At 38.9% G+C, this 22,364-nt stretch overlaps 2 long non-coding RNA genes across 2 annotated transcripts; both read right to left on the bottom strand.

The window, feature by feature from the left end:
- Positions 1-5,394: 5,394 nt before the first annotated feature.
- Positions 5,395-6,485, bottom strand: LOC131619456 (uncharacterized). Its single transcript, XR_009288953.1, has 2 exons — positions 6,272-6,485; positions 5,395-6,140 (listed from the first exon to the last, which is right to left on the bottom strand). It is a non-coding gene; the product is annotated as an uncharacterized LOC131619456 (long non-coding RNA).
- Positions 6,486-9,907: 3,422 nt separating this feature from the next.
- Positions 9,908-13,069, bottom strand: LOC131619451 (uncharacterized). The gene is made up of 5 exons (XR_009288952.1): positions 12,003-13,069; positions 11,713-11,901; positions 11,144-11,637; positions 10,910-11,024; positions 9,908-10,744 (listed from the first exon to the last, which is right to left on the bottom strand). It is a non-coding gene; the product is annotated as an uncharacterized LOC131619451 (long non-coding RNA).
- Between the last annotated feature and the right edge of the window lie 9,295 nt (positions 13,070-22,364).

Raw genomic sequence — 22,364 nt, 5'->3', positions numbered from 1 at the left:
TGTATTGTTGAGTGGTGGTTTGTAGTGAGGTTGTTATTCTAGGGCTTTTGTTTTTACTTGGTGTTGATGGATTTTTCTCGTCGTAGCTTGTTTTGATTGCTTTTGTTATGTCGCCATTTGGATGACTTTTGTTTATTATTATAAAAATCAAAAAGTACTATTATTATCAATGAGAATAACAACTCGGGTATGTGTTTAATATACACACTGTGAAATTAGTGTGATACACTACAAGAAAACACCGTTTTAGCCTCAACGTAAAGTGGATGCTAAACGTTGGAATTTGGACGTTAATAACAATTTAGCATCTAATTCATTGACAACAAGAAAAACCTTGAAGATAAACATTAGCATCATACTCAAGCTAATTATAACACATAAATTGACTCTAAAACGGAAGATAAATAGTGATCTAATCATATATGCTAACTAGTGTTTGTAATCTGCTGAAGCTAAATTTAGCATCAACATATTTTAAATTCTAACTAGATTTAGTTTTTAGGGAAGATAAATTTAGCATCAGTATATTTAAAAGACCTCAATAGCTCTTTGGTTTGCTTCATCCGCTCTTTGGTTTGTTGCAGCTGCCTCTTCACGGGCTGCAACTGCCTCCTGATGAAGCATGTCAATGACCTCATTTTTAGGAGGAAAAGACTCTTGAGTAAGAAGGGGTTACACCTGGTCTAAGGTTAACGGACAAATCCCCAGTTCTGTAACACTAACCTCGAGAAATACCCCCAGCAACATCTACCCATGATTGAAGTCTTTTCTCACCATCAACCTCTTGTGTGTCACTTGTAGTATGCTCATCATTTTTAATTAGTTGAGTAAAATGCACATGATAGTTATCCTGAAGAAAATTAAATTACATAAGTTTGAATAACAATATAGAACTAACATGAAAGTATTTTGAATAAAATTATCTCAAGTTAAACTACTAACACACTATTGATCATCGAACCAATGTCTTAAAGCTTTTCTCATAATAGATTGTATTAAAATATTGGAATATTAATAAGAGATGGGAATCCTATAGTAACATTAGGTTATCAAATATGTATCATAATTGTATAGAAATTAGGAAGTCTATCAAGAATGTGTGGCCAACATTATGTTTTTGAGTCAACCATTCAACACTGGTATGTTAGAAATTTTATTAATAGTGTGAAATATTGTTATTAATCCATTATAAATTATGTTGGTTAAAGCAATCGAAAATATTGTCAAACGACATAAGCTTTATAAGTTTGATGATCTTATCCCTCATGAAAACCTAAAATGTAATTGATGCATATGAATCTGATCACCATATATTTCATGTATAAGCAAATATTCTTATGCATAATCAAAAAGTATATGGAATAAGGAATCCAACATATTAATGTCATATATTCTAGAGGTTTATGGAAAATATATACTTATACAAAAACTTATTTCTCAAATAACTCTTAAAAAACTGCTACAGGAATTGAAAGAGTAAACACATAGTCCATTACATTTACAACAACCATGTGCAGTTCACATCATAAGTCCTCGAATACCTAAGAGTTGAACTAGAAAAAAACAAGTTTTCCCTTACCTTTCATACTATTAAATAATGCAAATTTCGATATTTATCAAACTTACATAATGCATGACACTTACATTTCAACATCAATCATGGACTTAGCATGAAGAAAGAACAATAGTAACTTTCCTACATCACTATTAACATATTCTTTCTCACTCTTTATTTTAACACTTGGACTCAAAATGATTAAATCTAAACCAAGTCCCCTACTAATCAAAATAATGGCTTCTTTGACTCCTAATTAGGGGAGTACTCAAAAGGAAACATTAGAATTCCTATGCTATTCCAATTTACACAAAATATAAGTGAATGAAACTCATAACATGGATGGCTACTCGAACAAAAGAATAAAACAACACTATATTATTGTGGCATATAGTATAAATTAGTAATTGACTATTCGGGCACAAAAATAAAATGTCAATTTCAAAACAAATCAAAACCAAAAAGAAAAAGAAAATTCCAACTACTTAAGCTTCAATACCTAGCTAAGATCCCAATACGTTTTAGTGTAGATTATCACAAGAATGCCTTTTCTATTTTAAAAGACCAAGACACATCACCAACAAAAAGTCATCAAGGAAGTTCTTTAAAATATATTGCAGTAGTACACAAATACAATGCTATCAAAGGTATGATTTATAAAAACATCCATAAACAAAAAATGCAGTCCCAACAAAAGGTCATCAAGACAATTCTTTGAAATATATTGCAGTAGTACAATAGTTATAACAAAGTTTCCACCAATGAGCATATATAATGAGTTAACCACACTTCTCAAACTTAACCAACATTACTCAATAAAGAATGACATAATCTTGAATTAAAGTTAAAAGAAATCATCTTAAAATATCATTGTGCAATCAAAGGAAGTGGTTTGAGGAGGTATGAATTTTATTTTAGGCTTTGTTGAAGAAACAAAAGATGAAAAAGAGGGGAATGGAGAGAGAGAGAGAGAGAGAGAGAGAGAGAGAGGGGGGGGTATTGAGAAATGTGATGAAGTAGTAGAGAAAAGGAGAGAGAAGGGAAAGTGGAGTAGTGTTGTGAAGAAAGTGTGAAGATGAGAGAAAGAGGGGTTATCTTTGTAAGAACAAAATTTGTTCAAGAAATAAGTCTCTGTATTTTGACGATAACAACATATATATTTTGTATTTCTTGAGTGTGCAGATACTATGTTCAAAGAGATTTTGGATTGCCATCCACAAAGACTCATCAGAAACAATCAAGGCAACTCAGAAACACTATTTACTGCTGAATGGTCAATTTTTACAAGGGGCAAAACCAAAAGTCGCATATATCTCAAGGGGAAAAAATGCTATTAACCCTATATTATTTCATATTGGAATTATAATAGATCATAAAAGGAGAATCCAAGACTCACTGCAATGGTTCTATGCTAATGTTACAGTGAAGAAAGGGTTGACCTTCAAGGTTAACACTATAATGCTTAAGTAACTATGAGAATGAATATTGGTGTTTGAATTAGAAAGGATTTGAATACATGATAAATAATGTGTTTCCTTCTTTAAATGAAGGAAACGAGTGGCAACTGAATTCCCATGACAAGGCATGTGTTGCGGTCAACTGTCAGATCAAGTTCATTTTGATCAGGCTAACAAGGAAGTGAATATGGTCTCTTTGATGGGATAGTGTGCCCGATTTTTTCTTCTGGCATACTTGTACCCGAATTATGTTAATCTATGTTGTTTTTGTCTTGTAATATATATACTTCAGTTTATTGTTTACTCAAATCTAAACTAATTTGTGGTGTTGATTCTAGTATCGGGATCGTTTATATTTGGTTCAACTTTTCCTCAGTGTTTGTGCTTGGAGCTTATTACACGACTCTAGGGACCTTGCTTAGACAAGGGTCAATACCCTTCCCTTCTCCCATGTGAAAACCTATTTCGATATTATTGTATGACATACTCACCACTTCCTCTGGAGTGGGTAGCTGTCATGATGAGGATGAACCAGTTATATGCTACTTTGTGGCATGCTTTCTTTGTGTATGTATGTCTGTGGCGTTTGTCACAACACATCCAAGTCTTTGTGATTGAGCTTTGATCTATCTTGTCATACCCTGACTCATTGTTCCCTTTCTTAATCACATAGAAAAAATAGTTTAGTTGAAATTCCTTCTTTGGCTAGTCAAATAATCATAATACATTATGGTAATGTGTCATTTGATTTTTTTACAAAAGAAAATTTGGACACAAATAATCAAGTGGCTATGACACTCCTTGGTGGCCTCAGAGCACTAGGTAGTTGTTTTTTTTTTTTACTTTTTTTGGATCAACCACTTTTGCTTATTTTTAACTACAAGAGGTTGGATAGCCATGTCTCTCATTTTTTGGTCATGGAGACCACATTGATTTTCATGACTTTCATTTGCCTTCCTTCTAGTCATGCTGCAAAGCCTTGTAGATCCGTTTTGCTCCAGAAAGGTCAACACTTATCGTCATCGACCTATCATGAACATTGTGGTACTTTACCTTGATGCGAATCGAGGAAGCTATAACGTCCAAGGTTGTTGCGAATGACCGAACTAGGATTAAATTTCATATACTCCTACATGGAACTACTAGAAATTAGGAATCAATAGTCTTGGTATCCCTTCCTTATCTTAAGGTGACCATTAGCTCGGCGTACCTCTAAATACGCAGGACTGTGTTGCTGAAGGTCTGTAGGTCAGACCCTTCATAGGGCCACAACTTATCTTTCTTGAGCCCTGTTTCCTCAAAGATATTCGAGTATATGATGTCATACAAGCTGCTGCCATCATTAAGTACTCTAAAGAGTCTGAAATTGGCAAGTGTGGCTGTTATGACCCAAGGAAAGATCTCGTTTGTGATCCCTCCCATCTTATCGCTACCCCGAAACTCAAATACTAGCCTTTCAAAAAGTAAGATTCGTTGAGAAAGTAAGAATGCAAAATTTATTGTGGTGGTTCTAAATTTCTAATGTGGTGAAGAAGAGTCTAATCTACAAGGTTATTTTTGCAATGCTCCAGATGATATAAGAGTAAAAAATGATATATGAATGAGAAATAATTTAAATATTTGAAAAATTCCGCACTTCTTTCTTTAAATATGCAAGAAGGATTCCATATCTAGTGAAAAAAAATTATCTATATATTGGATGTTTGTCTTTTGGCCGTTGCATCCGGCCAAAAACACTTCACTTAAAAAAAAATAAAGTACATGACTCCACATATCAAGATTGAGTAGAGTTTGCGTTACTCGTTTGAACGTGGCTTGTGAGAGGATTATTCAATAGGTACATGACTTAATCATGAGTCATTGGCATAGAAATTCTAACAATGAAAATTATTTAATAATATATAGGGTTTAATATACATCACCCCCTTGCCAATATAACGAGTTTTGGTTTACGCCCCCTGAAGTTTTTTTTTTTATTAAATGCTCCTTATAAAACCCAAAACTTAGATTTACCAAACCCTTTTATCATATTTGCTGACTGGGCTTAGATTTAATTGGTGATGTGGCAAAAGCTACTTGATGACATGGAATTTATTTAATTCTTTTTTTTTTTTACGTTTTAATTGCCTACTGCAAGCATTGTTTTGCCAAGCATTGTTTTGCCACAACCCCATCCCATACAATCCAATCATAGTAACCTCATCATCTTCAAATATGGGTACAAATCAAGAATGTGATTATTAGTGTTTGCTTCAACATGTAATTATTAGTGCTTGATTTATATACCATAAAGGAGACTGCACTTGGTTGCAAGATATTCACAGTCTCTGTCTAAGGCTTGATATAGTAAAGTATTCATCATCTCCTTCTGCAAATGTAATGTATGGAACTCATTCCTCATCTTGGAAATTCTGTGAACTTCATGTATACAATTTTGGCGTACAAAACAGTAATTTGCCAGCCTAATTGCTACAGTTGTCAATATCATTATCATTAAAACCATATCTAAACACTGAAAACCATGACAAGTTGACAACTAACAATTCAAAGTAAGCACTATTATGTTCAGCTCAGAAAGCTGTAACTGAACATCAAATAGCCACAACAAAACTCCAATATCTGCGGCAACTAATTGAAGGTCATAGCAAACCTGAATCTGAACAAGACAGCTGAGAACTTTTGGTCAAGCACCACCGATGATCTATCTTACTAGGCTACTTACTCTACACATATCTTATTATTTATATCATAACTTGGACTCACTCCAAATGAAGAGGTTTGTATACTCTTCCTGTTAATGCAGGAAATACTCTGACTCGCATATTCGGTGAAATTGACTAGATACCCTAGCACATCCCTTATAACAACTTCCCATAAAATAATAATTCAAGTAGATCTCCTTTTCTCCAACCATGAAAAATTGATTAACAATGGATGAACATGTTTATCCTACAGTAGCAAGCAGGGACGATGACATGAGACATAGAGGAATGATTTGATTTTTAATGAAGACTTTTTACCCTGATGAATTTAGAAGTGCAGGTAGAGTCTTAAGCGCATTTTGCCTCCAAAGATTCTCTTGACGTTGGAAATAGTAGTCGTAATACAATCTGTTGAGAACATTCTTGCTGTATTGCATGATAAACATTAAAATCTTGTAAGATTACATCTCAAGGAAGTCAGAAACCAGAATATGAAATGAAATAATTTTGGTATTAGATGGAGAACAGTTTTCACTGAAATTATTTTCGTATTATACCTCAGTGTTTTTTTTTAACAGTCCTAGTTTTCAGCGCCAAACAATGATGAATATCAGCATAATAGCTGGAACCATTCCTAGTGGTTTATCCACATGCACTAATATTAATAAGGTACATGTGATCATCCAAAGCCTGGAAACTTGAGGTATCTTCAAGGTTGAAACGAGGATAAAAATCTTTTGGATTCTCTGGATCTCGGATAAGAACTATATTCTGCAAGATAATGATATTTACCTTTCAGTGTAAATATCGATATAGAAAGATAGTGGGTGGAAGAGAGGAAGAATATGATCCATGAAGCAAATTTGATAAACTACCTGTAAAAGATCGATCAGACTATGCCGAATTTTGTCTTCACTCTCCAACAACAGAGAACTTTCTGGTGAAGTTTTCAGTTTGGAAACAATTTTTTTCTCTGTGTTGCTATCCTCCTTGAACTATAATCATTCATGAAAAATAAAATTACAACAGCATATACATTTAATGGTCGCAACAGAATTTACAGTAAACTTATGAAAGAAATGCATGCTTAGAAATAACCAACATAAATGAAATTTCGTTATATTTTCACATCTTACATTATAAAGTCCCTGAACCTATCTCAGATTGGTGCCACTAAATACTGAGTTACATTGAGTAGAAATCTTTAATTAATAAAGCAAAAAGATTGATACTGAGAATGCACTCTTGCCTAATTACAAGCGGCTAAGCATCAATGGGATATTTATATAATTATATAACTAGCAAAAGTGAAGAAATAAATAATTAACATATATAGAACATGACTGTGTTGAAACCAAGCACAGTTCATTCATGAAGTGGAACAAGATTCCTGTGACGAAGACGACCGATATTGTATTTTAGTTACCATAAGGTTTTGTACACTATGATGGATGATAAGTGATAGGCCCAGCAGAAGTTTAAAGAAGCCCATTTGGCAACAAGACTATATTATGAATTAATCTATTTAATTTTAAGTTAGAGTTTATTTTTAATTCCTCCAAATTGGGCTTAGCCAGAATGTTATTCCTAGGCCCATTAGTATGTCTTGTATTTAATAGAGCTGCTGTCTCTATTGTTGGTATGCTGAATGAAATGAGTTTTTAATTTTGTCTCTAGTGTTTATCTTCTTTGTAGAACCCTAGTTTATGGTAGTAGCAAATCCCTTCTTATCAATTGGTGCTTTCATTCACCTTCTCCATGCCTCCCAAAATAACAAATCCCACACCTAAAGACATTGATGACACTCTCCAAGCCACTAACCAACGTATTGAAAATCTCATCTCAACACATGAGAATCTCGAATCCACCATGGAAGCAAATAATCAAGCTGTAGCTTTACAGCTAGGCCAGATTAACCACAACCATACCACCTTAGAAACAGCCATGAACAACAATTTTGCAGCTCTGACCACCCTCATCACACAGCAATTTGCTGCTATGAACGCAGCTGCTGCAGAACCTAGATCTACTACTACATCCACACCCACTCCCACAGCCAGATCTACCCCTTTTTCCTCTACCATCCTTACATCAACACCTAGATCTACTACCCCATCAACCACCAGATCTGCCACAGGTTACACTTCTATGCACCTCACTTCTTCTTCCCCCCAACTCAACACCACACATATTTCCACCCAACTTTACACTCCCCCACCGCCCCCCCCACCTTCGTTTACCCGCTCTATCCCCACCATTCACTCATCTAATTCTGCCTTTTATCCCTACTCCACCACCCTTACCAATCCATTTCCCCCAAACTACACTCAGCCACCCCAATTTTTAACACAAAATCAAACCTTTATTCCACCCTCGTTTTCCCAACCCAACAGCGCAACTAACCAGTACCTTTATTCTACCTACCCTTATCCCAATATTCCACCTCAAACCACACAATACCCTTACCCTCCACAACCAATTTCTGGTTTTAGACATCCCAAAATTGAGCTGAACAACTTTGATGGTACAGATGCTTTGGAATGGCTTTTCCAAGCGGAACAATTCTTTGCTTTTTATAGTATTCCCTATGAGAATCGTTTGCCTATGGCTGCATTTTATATGAAAGGGGATGCCCTTGGTTGGTATAAATGGATGTTTCAAAGCAATGAGCTTACTAATTGGGAAGCTTTTGCAAGAGCTCTAGAATTACGTTTTGGTCCTTCAACCTATGAAAATCATCAAGCTCAATTATTTAAACTTCGGCAGCATGGTTCTGTTACGGAATACCAAGCCAGTTTTGAAAAGTTAGGGAACCGTGTGATTGGGTTGCCACCAGATGCAATTTTAAATTGTTTTATTTCTGGTTTAATTCCAGAAATTCGTAATGAATTAGCTGTGCAGCGCCCTCAATCTGTCACTCATGCAGTGGGATTAGCAAAACTTATTGAGGCAAAAATAAAGGATTCCAAACCCAAGTTCAAAAGCCCAAGTTACACTACCTCTACCCAACCCACATACCCAAAGCCACCTTCTGCCCCAAACCCTACAACATCATTCTCAAAACCAGTTGTTGTTCCCCAATCACCTACAAGCACAACTCGTTTTCCAATTCGAAGGATTACCCCAGCACAACAAGCTGAACGACGGGCCCAAGGATTATGTTTTAACTGCGATGAAAGGTTCATTCCGGGTCATAAATGTGTTAATGGGAAGTTTTTGTTACTCATGGTTGATGAGGACAATTCTATAGCTGTTAATGATGATGTTCCTAATGAACCAACTGCACAAGAAACTGAAAATTCAGAAGTAGAGGAAACATATTTTCAACTTTCACCACAAGCTGCTAGTGGTCAATTTTCTCCAAAAACACTAAAGTTCCAAGGGTTGCTTGATGGGTTGGTCGTCACGGTCCTCATCGACACAGGAAGCACTCATAACATTCTTCAACCAAGAATTGCTAACCACCTCAACATCCCCACTACTCCAATCCCTAATTTTTCTGTCATGGTGGGAAATGGCTCTAAATTACAATGTTCAGGTTTGTGCTCTAAAGATCCAATTACTCTTCAAGACCATTTATTTATGATTCCATTCTACTTAATCCCAATTGAAGGGGCTGATGTGGTATTGGGAATGGAATGGTTGCGTACCCTTGGCCCAATAATTGCTGATTTCTCTATTCCGGAAATTTCTTTCACCTATGATGGCAAAAGCCTCACTATTAAAGGTGACAATCATCAACCCCCCATCCCCTCAACATTTACACAACTTTGTCACCTTTTACATACAGATTCTGTTGCTTCCATGCATCTCTTAATTTACCAACCCACAATTGATCCCATTTCTGCTACACTCCCTATACCTACTACACTCAAATCCCAACCACCCCCACCAGAAATTGCTGACCTCATAAAATCTTATCCTACAGTTTTCCAGACCCCACATGGTTTACCCCCAAGCCGCCCCCATGATCACCACATCCATCTTACTCCCAACACTACTCCCATCAATGTGCGACCTTACCGCTATCCTCACTCACAAAAGACAGCAATGACTACCTTAATCCAATAAATGCTATCCGATGGAATTATCAAACCCAACACTAGCCCTTTTTCCTCACCCGTTCTTTAAGTCCGCAAAAAAAGATGGATCATGGCGTTTTTGTGTCGACTATCGCGCTCTAAATGCGGCAACTATCCGAGACCGATTCCCTATCCCCACAATTGATGAACTTTTTGATGAGTTGGGATCTGCTACTTTGTTTACAAAGATTGACCTACGGTCAGGCTACCATCAAATTAGGGTTGCACCTGAAGATACTCACAAGACGGCGTTTAGAACCATTGATGGGCACTATGAGTTTTTGGTGATGCCATTTGGCTTAAATAATGCTCCTAGTACCTTTCAGTCGGCGATGAATGACCTCTTAAGACCTTATTTGAGACGGTTTGTTCTTGTTTTCTTTGATGATATTTTAATTTACAGCAAATCTTATTCGGATCATTTACTTCACCTAACTTTGATTTTAGACCTACTTGCTTCACATAAATTTGTTGCAAAACTTTCTAAGTGTGTTTTTGCAGTTCCTAAGGTTGATTATCTAGGTCACGTCATTTCTTTTAATGGTGTTACCCCTGATCCTAACAAAATTCAAGCAATATTAGACTGGCCGCAGCCACGTTCACTCTCGCAACTCAGGGGATTTTTGGGCCTCACTGGTTTTTACAGGCGTTTTGTCCGCCACTACGCCACACACGCCGCTCCTCTCACCGATTTATTACGATCCACTAAGTTTACATGGAATACAGATGCAGAGAGTGCTTTTACAAGTTTAAAACAAATTATGACGACAACTCCTGTGCTTGCTCTTCCAGACTTCAACAAACTCTTTGTTGTCGAAACAGATGCCTCCGCCGTAGCCATTGGTGCAGTTCTTTCACAATCTGGTCACCCTTTAGCTTTCTTCAGCAAGAAAATGTGCCCTCGACTTCAGGCTGCTTCTGTATATGTTCGAGAAATGTATGCGATTACTGAGGCAGTAAAAAAATGGCGTCAGTACCTTATTGGAAAACATTTTCATATTTTCACAGATCAGAAGAGCCTTAAAAATCTCTTGGTACAAACAATACAAACTCCAGAACAGCAAAAATGGGCCGTTAAACTACAAGGGTTCAGTTTTGAAATATTCTACAAACCTGGGAAATCCAACAGTGTCGCTGATGCTCTGAGCAGAAGGCACACAGAAGAATCGTCCCTCTTGCTTGCAATCTCATCTTCTGTTCCAACATTCCTTTCACAACTGCGCCAATACTATGCAAACAACAAGCAAGGACAAAATCTGGTGTCTCAGTACCACAATAACCAGAAGACGAATTCATACTTTTATTTCAGACAAGGCTTATTATACTATAAAGATCGCATATTCTTACCGGAGGATCTGGAATTTCGTTCTACTATTCTCAAGGAATGTCACAGCACACCTTCTGGAGGCCATTCAGGTCTGAAGCCAACCTTGTCTCGAATTTCTGCGACTTTCCTATGGCCGGGACTTTACAGAGATGTTAAGAAGTTGGTCCAATGCTGCACCTCTTGTCAACACAACAAATACCTGCCAACAAAAAAACAAGGATTATTACAACCTCTGGAGATACCTCAACAAGTGTGGGAGGACTTGTCAATGGATTTTATTACTCATCTGCCAAAATCTTTCGGTCACACAGTTATCTGGGTCGTTTGTGACAGACTATCAAAATTTTCTCATTTTATTGCGTTACCACCCAAGTTCTCCGCTGTAGATCTAGCACGACGTTTCTCTGTGGAGATCTGTAGGCTTCATGGGATTCCAAAAACCATCGTATCGGACCGAGATCCGATCTTCTTGAGCACTTTCTGGAAAGAGCTTTTTCGAGTGCAAGGCACAACCCTGAAATTTAGTACTGCTTATCATCCTGAGACGGGCGGTCAAACCGAAGTTGTGAATAGAAGTTTAGAAACGTACCTGCGGTGTTTCACAAGCGATAATCCTCGACAGTGGTTCAAATTTCTTCATTTAGCAGAGCTTTGGCATAACACTTGTCTCCATTCTTCAATCAAAATGACGCCTTTCGAAGCTCTCTACGGTCGGCCTCCTCCAGCGGTTAAAGACTATGTCAAAGGGTTCTCCACCATTCCCTTACTGGATGCAACGCTACAACAAAGGCAAACCATCATTAATAAACTAAAGCTCAACTTACACCGCAGTCAAAAGATTATGAGGGAGCAAGCAAATAAAAAGCGCAAAGACGTTACCTTCGCTATTGGTGATCTGGTGTTATTGAGACTCCAACCATACCGGCAAACATCGGTGCAGCGGCGAACCTCTCAAAAACTTTCAAAGAGATATTTTGGCCCTTTTCCTGTTGTGCGCAGAATCGGTCCGGTGGCCTATGAACTGCAACTACCCTCGCCATCTAAGATCCACCCAGTTTTCCATATTTCCCAACTCCGAAAATATCATGCTCAAGATCCACAGATCTACCCAAGTTCCCTACCCGAAAACCTTAGAGAGAACGAAGAAGAAGAGGAAACAACTGACTTTCAGTCTGAAGAGAATGAGAGACCAGAAGGAATTACTAAAAAAACAGAGGTTTGCGAAGCTAGTTTGGAACAGGACTCTTTGCAGAACCAAGGAGAAAAAGAAGTGGTTCAACATTATTCTGAGGGAAATGAGTTATCTAAGACTCATAAGATCTTTTCTAAGTCTCCAAAGTACACTCCAAGTGCATTTGCCCCATATCTCACGCGTCAGAAAGATCTAGAAAGCCTGCCCAATGTCTCACCGTTGGATATCCCTACATTTGTATCTGCACCGTCCAACAGCATTGGATGCCAAAACAAAGACTTTTCTCACTCACCCTTGGCCCCACCCACTAGTCTCTCTACGGGTTCCCATGACACTTTCCCATGTGCTCACAGCTGTTTTCCACCTACTACATTAATTACCCCACTGCCCAATGCTCCTTGGAAACCAAATTGGAAGGCCAACACGCTTTCTGGCGTCCCACCGTTGGATTATCAACGTTCACCTCTTGAAGCACAGCAAGGCAACACGCGTCCCAAAAATTCAAATTTCTCACCCCAGCTGGATTCCACCTCTCATCGCACCACTATTCCAAGTCGGCTTGCTCAACCTAACTTGCTCTCTTCAAGTCACCGTGGGCCTCTCCTTGGGCCGGATCCACCAACTGGTTTCTCTAACCTTGAGGACAAGGTTCACATTGGGATGGAAAGTAGTGATAGGCCCAGCAGAAGTTTAAAGAAGCCCATTTGGCAACAAGACTATATTATGAATTAATCTATTTAATTTTAAGTTAGAGTTTATTTTTAATTCCTCCAAATTGGGCTTAGCCAGAATGTTATTCCTAGGCCCATTAGTATGTCTTGTATTTAATAGAGCTGCTGTCTCTATTGTTGGTATGCTGAATGAAATGAGTTTTTAATTTTGTCTCTAGTCTTTATCTTCTTTGTAGAACCCTAGTTTATGGTAGTAGCAAATCCCTTCTTATCAATAAGCTTTTTCATTTTCAATTGAGGAACTTGACATGTTCATTGTTGCAGCAATGGCACAATGATGCAGTGGAGATGCTAAAGAAGACACTCTATTTCGCGGATGAAGCGGTGGAACTTGGAAGCGATGAAGTTTTTTTTTGACGAAGCTGAATCATCAATTGTAATAGCTAAACTACTTATACAACCCTTTTGCCACATCATCCAAAGTCAAAGCCCAGTCAGCAAATGTGGTAAAAGGGTTTGGTAAATCCAAGTTTTGGGTTTTATAAGGGGCGTTTGCTAAAAAAAATATTCAAGGGGGCCAAACCGAAACTCGCTATATTGGCAGGGGGTGAAGTATATTAAACCCTAATATATAATACGTAAGACTATAAAAGTATTGTGATACAAAGTAACATATTATATAAAAAATGAGGTTAATCGCATATTTTAAGATTTTGTAGTGTCTTTTAAATTTGTGTGATTGTTCGTTATCACGGCCGTCGTTGAGGACGTGCAAGACGGGCTACTGCATATTGCCTCAAAAATTTTAGGGTCAAACTACAATTAAATAGGATCTCATAAAGTATTTATTAGTTTAATTCGTGATTAAGAAGGGTCTTTATTTCTTTGTCATGGTTAAATTATAACAACTCTACACAGGACCTCTGAAAACTTGAAACGGTTCTGTTTATTATCTAACATGCAAGTCTCATAATTCATCAATGGTATCAAAATTGATGATTTAACTAAATGACCAACTCTTCATATCAAAAGTTTTTGAAAAAAAAATATAATGGTCAAACGACATATCTTATTAAAGTGTATGTCTGTGAGATGCTAATGGTGTCAACATCGATTGTCCCCATTTAATGATTTAGGATTCACTACCTTTTAATCAATCATGTATAAATTTACACCAAAGGCACAAAGTTTCCAAAAAAAGAAAGACGGTTAATTCTATCCCCCATTTTATGTGATGTAGTATCCTTAAAATAATTTTTAAACTTCAGGTGCGGATGAAAAAGCTCCATTATTGATGATCCATTTTATCACTCGTATGAAAAAGTCTCATTATTGTGAATTTTCTTGTTTTACTAATTCAAGCAAGCTGAGGGCTAAAGTAGTTATCCATTATTTGTTATATGAAAACAGTATCGATTTTAGAATGACTTGATGATTAAAATAGATAACAATTAGGTATTGCTGTGAAGGATACGTGATGAAGTAAAATGATTTCTCTACTAGGAAAAACAACTAAAATAACAATTCATTTAATAATAAACAAATTAATGATTAATTATAAATAATCTACACAAGGGTTACAAAAAAGAGCCATAGTGCACTGGAAAATGCGCTTAGCGAGCATGACAAAACAAATCTTCAAATTTCTGACGTTTCAATGGTTCAAAGCCTCCTTTAAGCTTCATTCATGTTCCAATAAATGTCAAAAGTCATGAATTCCATAAATTTAAGCACAAATTAGATACTCACATATTTACGTACAAAAACACAAACTTACTATATTTAAGCTACTTTTAATGTAAACTTGAATAAATACTAGAGTTTGAGTTGTTAAGAACCACAAAATTATCCACAGTTATATACATAAATTGGACCCTAACAGACACCCAGTTTTTTAAAACATAAGGTACTTCAGTAGATGAATCTACAGAAGAGAAAATATTTTTTTCTTTTCTTTATTTTAACTACATGGCATCTAACTCGATTTTAATTGTATCACAATGCAGACATTATGACCGACCATCCATATCGCATTATACATGGGAGGACTGTCAGCATGCATCTGTGCAGCATGAACGAATGCATGTAGTATCACAGGTGACTGATAGAGCTGTCGTTCCAGCAAATGTACCTGCTACACCTGTTTCAGGAGGGTCTTCTCCATTTGTTCCAGTTGAGGGGTCTTCTCCATCTACTACTACATCATGGAGGCCCCGTGATGATGCTAAGGGTTCCTCACAGATGCCCTCCACCCACAGACGTCGATGAGGAAGTTCTTCTACTCCTGTGTCTGTGCCAGTGATGGCCGATGCAAGATCTTTGGTGCTACCTCATGAGTTACACGAGGATGATGAGTTGTCGGAGGTTGTCTAGTACCCGAGAGGTCCTATAAATGCATCCCTGTTGACAGAGTATTCAGATTATTCAACTAGACATATCTGGAAGAAGGAGTTAAATTTTATTTGGTTATTACTAATTACTTTTTTTCTTTAGTTTCTGATAATTATTTCTAACTTTGTTTATTAATAACAGTGTTTTTTTTTTTGGAAAATTTCAAGATAGGGAACCTCAGAAGTTCTACAACCACGGTCGGAAGATTGCCGCTCTCACGCCGCCTGACGAGTCGTGGTTTCAAAATGTCCTTACAGCTTATGGGCTGAGGGACCTCTGGCAGATCGGGTTCCAGATGATACATAATGGGATGCTGATGCCATTTATAGAGAGGAGGCATCCAGAGATATCATCATTTCATCTTCCTCACGGTGAGATTACCATCCCTCTTGACGACATTGCATGCCTCCTGTATATACCTATCAGGAGTACCCTCCTTAGTCACAATAGGCTGACGAGGGAGGAAGCGAGGGACATGCTGATTGAGGAGCTGGGGGATGATCCAGAGGACGCGCTTGAGGAGGTTGACAGGACCCACGGGGTGCACGTCAGGTTTTACTTCTTGAGGCGACAAGACGATGTTGAGCTCCTTGCGGCACAGGCTACTACTGGTGACGATGATGAGATTGATATACATAGGCAACAGGCGTAGAGATGCTACTTTCTATATTTATTAAGCACCCAACTGTTTGTGGACACGAGCTCCACGTACCCAGACTTCTTTTACCTGTAGTACTTATCAGATACCGCACGTGTCCATGAGTATAACTAGGGAGCGGCTACACTGGCGTACACCTACCACAGACTCAAAGAGGGATGCCTGTGGAAGACAATGACTGTAGCAGGCAGTTGGACCCTTATAGTGGTAACATTATTATACCCTTATATTTTTTCTAAAAGTTTGTTATATATTTGTGATAATATGTTTGATCCCCGTGTTTTATTTTTCAGGGTTGGATACTACAACACTTTTCAGACATTATTGGCTGGGGAAAGGTGTCGGGTTACATCGAGGTCATGTCGTGTGCTAGAACCTTTTCCCTCTTCAAAGGGAACCAGGTGTCGGGTCCTTACAAGCATTGTCTTGACCGCATGGCCGCTAAGGACGTCCGATATGACTGCTATGATCATCACCGTGAGACGGTTCTGTAGGATGACATCGCTCTATATTCTGGATGGTTGGCTTCCAATTGGACCATTATTATTTGTTATCTTCTAGAGTGTGTCATGCGTCAGTTTGGCTATTAGCAGACGATACTTTGTCACACTTCTAACTCCGCTCCTATCGCCATGACCCATCGGCAACTAGATAACATCTTTGCAGACTAGGAGCATCACATGGTTCCTGATGAGGCTCGGCCGACCATATCAGAGGTATATTGGAGTTGGGCTGACGCGTACATCACCTGGAACTACAAAGTGTCACACCCTTACATAATTCCCACTACACCGGGATCACCGTTCATACCAGCCCACGAGGAGATTTTGAGGACTCATCAGGCTCAGTTGGACCGCACTTAAGATGTTTCCTCGGTGTCGTCAAATAGCTGACATGGGGCGGATAGGCATTGCAAATAATTTCTTTCCTGAGGGGTCTGATGTCAGGCATATAGTGGATGGTATGATTAGAGTGACAGAGGAGGCATTTTTGTACCATCTACATCATGTCAGGACAGGTGAGACACTTGACGGTAGAGGCAGAGTAGCCAAGAGACGATGTGATAGACGCAGAGGCCGAGGCGGGGCCAGAGGCAAAGGAGAGGCGCAAGATGATGTATGACACACACAATAGTGATGCCTGTGATTTTTTTAAATGTATTTTGATATCATTTATGTACGTTACTTTGATTATGTATTTGACATGTTGGCCGATGATTTATATGATGTATTTTTTTATGTACTATTTACTATTGCCTTTAAATTGCATTATCTTAATTTACTATAATTTGATTTTTCCTTTTTGATATAAAAATTGAGTTTTTGAGTGAAATGTATGTGATTTAAAAAGATAGCAGAATATTTTGTAGGTACATCTACAGAACATTCTATTTTTAACACGTTCCGTAGATGTACCTACGGAGCAATTGTTGAACTGAAATAATTTTAATTAAGTCAACATTTACTATGTTTTTTAACGCTTTCGTAGATGTACCTACGTAAAGAAACAACTTTTTAAAAAAATGCATTCGGATGTGCATCTACGAAAGCAGAGGATATAATTGGAACTTCCTCATGTGGTTGAGTGAATTAAGTGGTGTAATGAGATATTCTCTTTATAAATATCATTAATAGTTTTATTAATAGTTTTCTTAGCACTTCTTGTAGTTTTTTTGTGTAAGCAAGATATATTAATACGGAGAACTGAGGGTTCTCCAACCTGAATACACAGAGAAACGGGATAACCCGACAAAAAAGGAAGATTACAAACCAATTACAACTACGACAAAAAGTGCAAAGGATCCATGCAAAACTCGTAGAAAGAGTAATTGGGGTGAGTAATTTTCCCGCAAAAAGACCACCTCCAAACCAAGTGCTTAATGTTCCAAACAGTATTATTCACATTCCATTCTTCCTTCCGAAAACAACTACCATTCCTAACCATCCAAATGATCCACGTGGTAGCTAGTGTTCTGGGCTGGGCCAAGATTTGGCCCAACCTAGTTTCAGCCCATTAGGCTTAAAGGCCCAAACCAACCTAAGCTACTGGCAGACGAGGCTTCATGCTCGTCTCGGCATTGCCCGGCGCCACTCTCCGTCTTCTAGCTGGTGCTCGGCACAATGCTCTCCACGAGCCGGTGGATGCTCGGTACACAGCTCCCCGCGAGCATCTAACTGCCGAGGACCCTGCTCCGCACAGTGGTCCTTCACACCCAATCCTCCGAATACTACGGAGTCCACGTGGCCCCTATAAGACCGCGTCTCCCTTGGATTCTGGAGCGGTTAACCAGGACAGAGGGCATCACGCACCTCCGATATTTCCGCCTAGGAAACCTGGCAGTCTCCTAGTTGGGCTTGGAAATCCAGCCCACTAGCGTGATCATGGCCCAGCGCTGGGGGCTATAAATACCCTCTCTCAGTAGAGGGTCAGGTATTCAATTCTTACTCACTCTTAGCTAGTACTTGCGCTCCTTTGCTCGTCAACTTACTTTGGCATTGGAGTACCTTGTAGGTACACCCCCTCTTTCTCCTTCCTAGAAGATCCAGTCCGAGCAGCCTACGACGATTCTTCTGATCAGGTACGATCAGTGGCGCCGTCTGTGGAAAACTTGCTTCCCCATCTTTAACAAACAAAGATCAAAGCTAATCATCTCCAATCGTCATGGCTGACAACAACAACAACATCCCAAACGCTGACCCTTTCCTCCTTCACGAGCTGATCGAGGAATCCTCCCGCGAGCTAGCTAATCATCGTCGGGGGGATCGTCGGCGACAAAGGTCCGGGCATGAAACCCAGGACACTCAGCCGTTGCAGGTCCTGCAACAGGTCCAGAATGTCGACCATGTTCCCCCCGAAGGGCACGTTCAGAACGGCGAGCAGATCCGAACGACCAACGGGCCGGAACATGCCCAGAATGTGAATGAGACCGACCTCCGAGATGGGCAACACGCTTCCTCATTCACCCACACCTCTGAGAGACGGAGAGCCCGTCATGGGGAGGAAGAGGAACCACTCAACATTCCCGAGGACGCTGACCCCATCACCGTCCGCTTGCTCAAAGAAATACAACTGACAAACAGCCTCCTCAGAATCCAGGACGACCGAATTCACGAACTGGAAAGACAGCGACGACGTCGCCCCTCTCCGCGGAGGCACTACAGGTCACGCTCCTATTCCTCCTCGCGCTCACCGCCGAGAAGATACCGTCGGCGTTCTCCATCCTCTTCAAGGTCTCCTGATCGGAAAAATAGCAAGTGTACTATTTTCACCGGTGTAGTTATAATGGGTTTTACCCCAAGTATCGATCACGAGGATTGCGTAGGAAACACAAGTTGTTTAAGTCAATTAAACAAAAGAGCAAATAGGTGTTTTGTTATAATGCAATAAGTAAATTTAAATAAAAGAAATAATAAAAATAAGCTGAAATTAAAGTTTGACTTTTTAGATGTAATTTGAGGTAATGCCAGGGTAGGTGTTTGATCTTCCTTATAATGACTCTGTAAAAAGATCTCTTCAACAAGTTCATAGAATGCAACTATTTGTTCTTAAGGGTGTTTCCCTAAGTCCTTAGTGGAAAACCTTTTGGTTTGCAATCCTATTGCCTAAGTCCTTAGAAACAAAGGTTTGTAAACCAAAGATGTAAATAATCAAGAATGTTCAAATAACCTTTCGGTATCCCTAGTCCTAGGTGATAACTACTAGATCAAATTATTTAAAAACCTTAACAACCGTAGTCCTACAAATTGTTAACCGTAGATCAATCTTTGTTTTTCCGACAAAGAAGGCATAAAAACATTAAACAATCAAATTGCATCAAACTAATACTTGATTAAAGAAATACGGAATTCAAAAGTCATTACAATTCAAATCAGGGACACCCCCCTGGCATTGGGGGGTTTAGCCTCTCATAATATTCAAGAAACCAAAATCAGAAAGTTTAGACATTTACAAAAGATTAGGAGAAATCTGATCTTCAATGGCTTCCACCGTTGAATCTCTTCGTCTTCCACAACCTTGAATACGCTATCTTGCTCTCTCTGGAATTCTTTCGTACGATCAAAAAGTGTCCTTCACCTTGTCTTTCAGTCTCTTTTAATCTCCCTAGGTTTTCAGATCTCAGCCGCAATACCTAAACTGCCCCTGGACTTTAAAAAGGTTGGAAAAACCAAAATTCAGAAAATTGGTCCGCACAACTGACACGGCCGTGTCACTTGACACGGGCAGACCGTGTCAGCTTCTGGTCTGAGGGTTTATATTCTTCAGGAGGTCGGACACGGCCGTGTCAGGTGACACGGTCAGACCGTGTCCGCCTCTGCCCATATGTTCCTTCTTGGCTTTTTGCTTCCTTTTTCACACCTCTTGGCCATGCGCTCTTCCATCAATCCCAAGCTAAACTGAAACCATTACCAAACGAGATAAAAAGCACCTAATTTACAATGAGAATGACACAAAAACAAACTTCACACAAATAAACTTAAAATTAGATAAATTAAAGAAAACATTGGGAAATAAACACAAAGTGTTACCAAACATGATGATCGTGTGTCGAATTTATGATGAAATTGAGTGTAAAATGGTGACCGATCACAACCCCAAACTTATCTCATTGCTTGTCCTCAAGCGATGCAAGCGAACAAACAAAGGACACCTTGAATTTTCCTTTGGTACCACAACATAGCCGATGTCATTCGCAACTTGAATCCCTTCCTTGAGTCAGCTTTTGAAACTCATCGCCCCTTGTTGTCCGTCACACTTCAATTCAAAATGTGTTTCACCTGCAAACTTGTCACACTTCTCCCCATTTCTCTCTTGGTTAAAGTATTTTTCGCTCAGATCAAAATATGCGATATCAACCCTTGACTTTGCGAGTATCCTACTTTCACTACACAATAAAAAGGAATCACACAATTTGAGGTCTTTATGGGTTGTAACGGGGCTGAGGTGAAGGGTGGATAAATAGTGAATGGGTACACAACTGGTTCTTCTGCACTTACGTTACTCTTATCATTTTTTTTCCAGATGGGGTGTTCTTCTTATATTCCCCGTTTTTACGGGTTTTTACTTTTCTTTGGGCCCATGTGTGTTCAATCCCCTTTCTTTTTTTTTTCTTTTTGGTTGTTCTCTTTTTCTCTTTTTTTTTTCCTTTTACGTTCATACACATATATCGGCCACCCCAAACTTACAATTTTCACACAGTTGTACTTAAAAGAAAACGATAAGTGCTACCCGGAAGTGATAATAATAATAAAAGATGGAGAAAAGATCAAACAAAACAAGGAGGAATGGCTCAACGGGTTATACGAGGGATATGACCATACAAGACAAAACAACAATGGTGGACAACAATGATAGGATGATGAAACAATTAATAACAAGCAACTGCCTCTTGTGTGATTTCTCAATTGTGTTATGTTGATAGAATATACGCAAAATTAGGGAGATAAAGACATACCTGATTTCACTCTCATGGTGATCTCTTTAAGTGTTTGGCTTTTTATAATCCTCACCAGGTAAGTTAAGTTTGCAGCTTCCGCACACCCTCATGTCGTGTGACTTCTCTTTCCGGCTTGATTTCGTCCCTCAACTGCTCAATTCCGTTCGCCATATTGCGTCCGACATCTTCTTTTTGGCTACATCTACTTCCAAGGTGCCTTGAGATATTAGCTTTTGGTCGAGTCGTCCTCCCATTTATCACTCATCACTTCATGCCTTCGACACCAACCTTCATCCTGTTACACTTTTGATTCAACTAAAAAGAAAATTTCAGACAAAACAAATTAACATGAAATACTAAAATACGAAAACAATACTGATAAAAGAAAACAATACTGATAAAATCCCTCCCCCACTTGCACTAAACATTGTCCCCAATGTTTTCGTACTCGCCAGAGAGGACTTACCGAACATCCTACTGAGGAGGAGGAGGGAAATGCAACATCAATTGTTGCATCATGCTGTGCATCTCCGTCATCATCACGCCTTGACGGGTTTGTTCATCTCCTTGACGGTGTAGCTCTAAACTTTGACGCGCTTGCTCACCTCTAAGATCGGCGAATTCGCCGTGAATCCACTTCCATTCTTCGCTTGTGAAAGATGAAGATTGGTGACCTCCTTGTGAGGATTGACCCGTCTCTCCTTGTAGGTGTTCATTCTCTTCATTCCGCTGAAACTGATAATTGCTCCGAAAAACCTCCCGATACCTCCAGTTTGCTTCGTCAATGGTGGAGGTTCTTTCGGGATTTGGAAGGTTCATGATCACTGTTTTCCCAACTTTGTACTCGTAATTGGTACCATTCATCTGTATCACAAGTTGGTTAATCAATGCAAGT

The sequence above is a fragment of the Vicia villosa genome, linkage group LG1 (assembly GCF_029867415.1).
Source record: "Vicia villosa cultivar HV-30 ecotype Madison, WI linkage group LG1, Vvil1.0, whole genome shotgun sequence".
Taxonomy (NCBI): domain Eukaryota; kingdom Viridiplantae; phylum Streptophyta; class Magnoliopsida; order Fabales; family Fabaceae; genus Vicia; species Vicia villosa.
The sequence above is the reverse complement of the archived record's forward strand: the minus strand, read 5'-3'. Positions and strand labels throughout refer to the sequence as shown.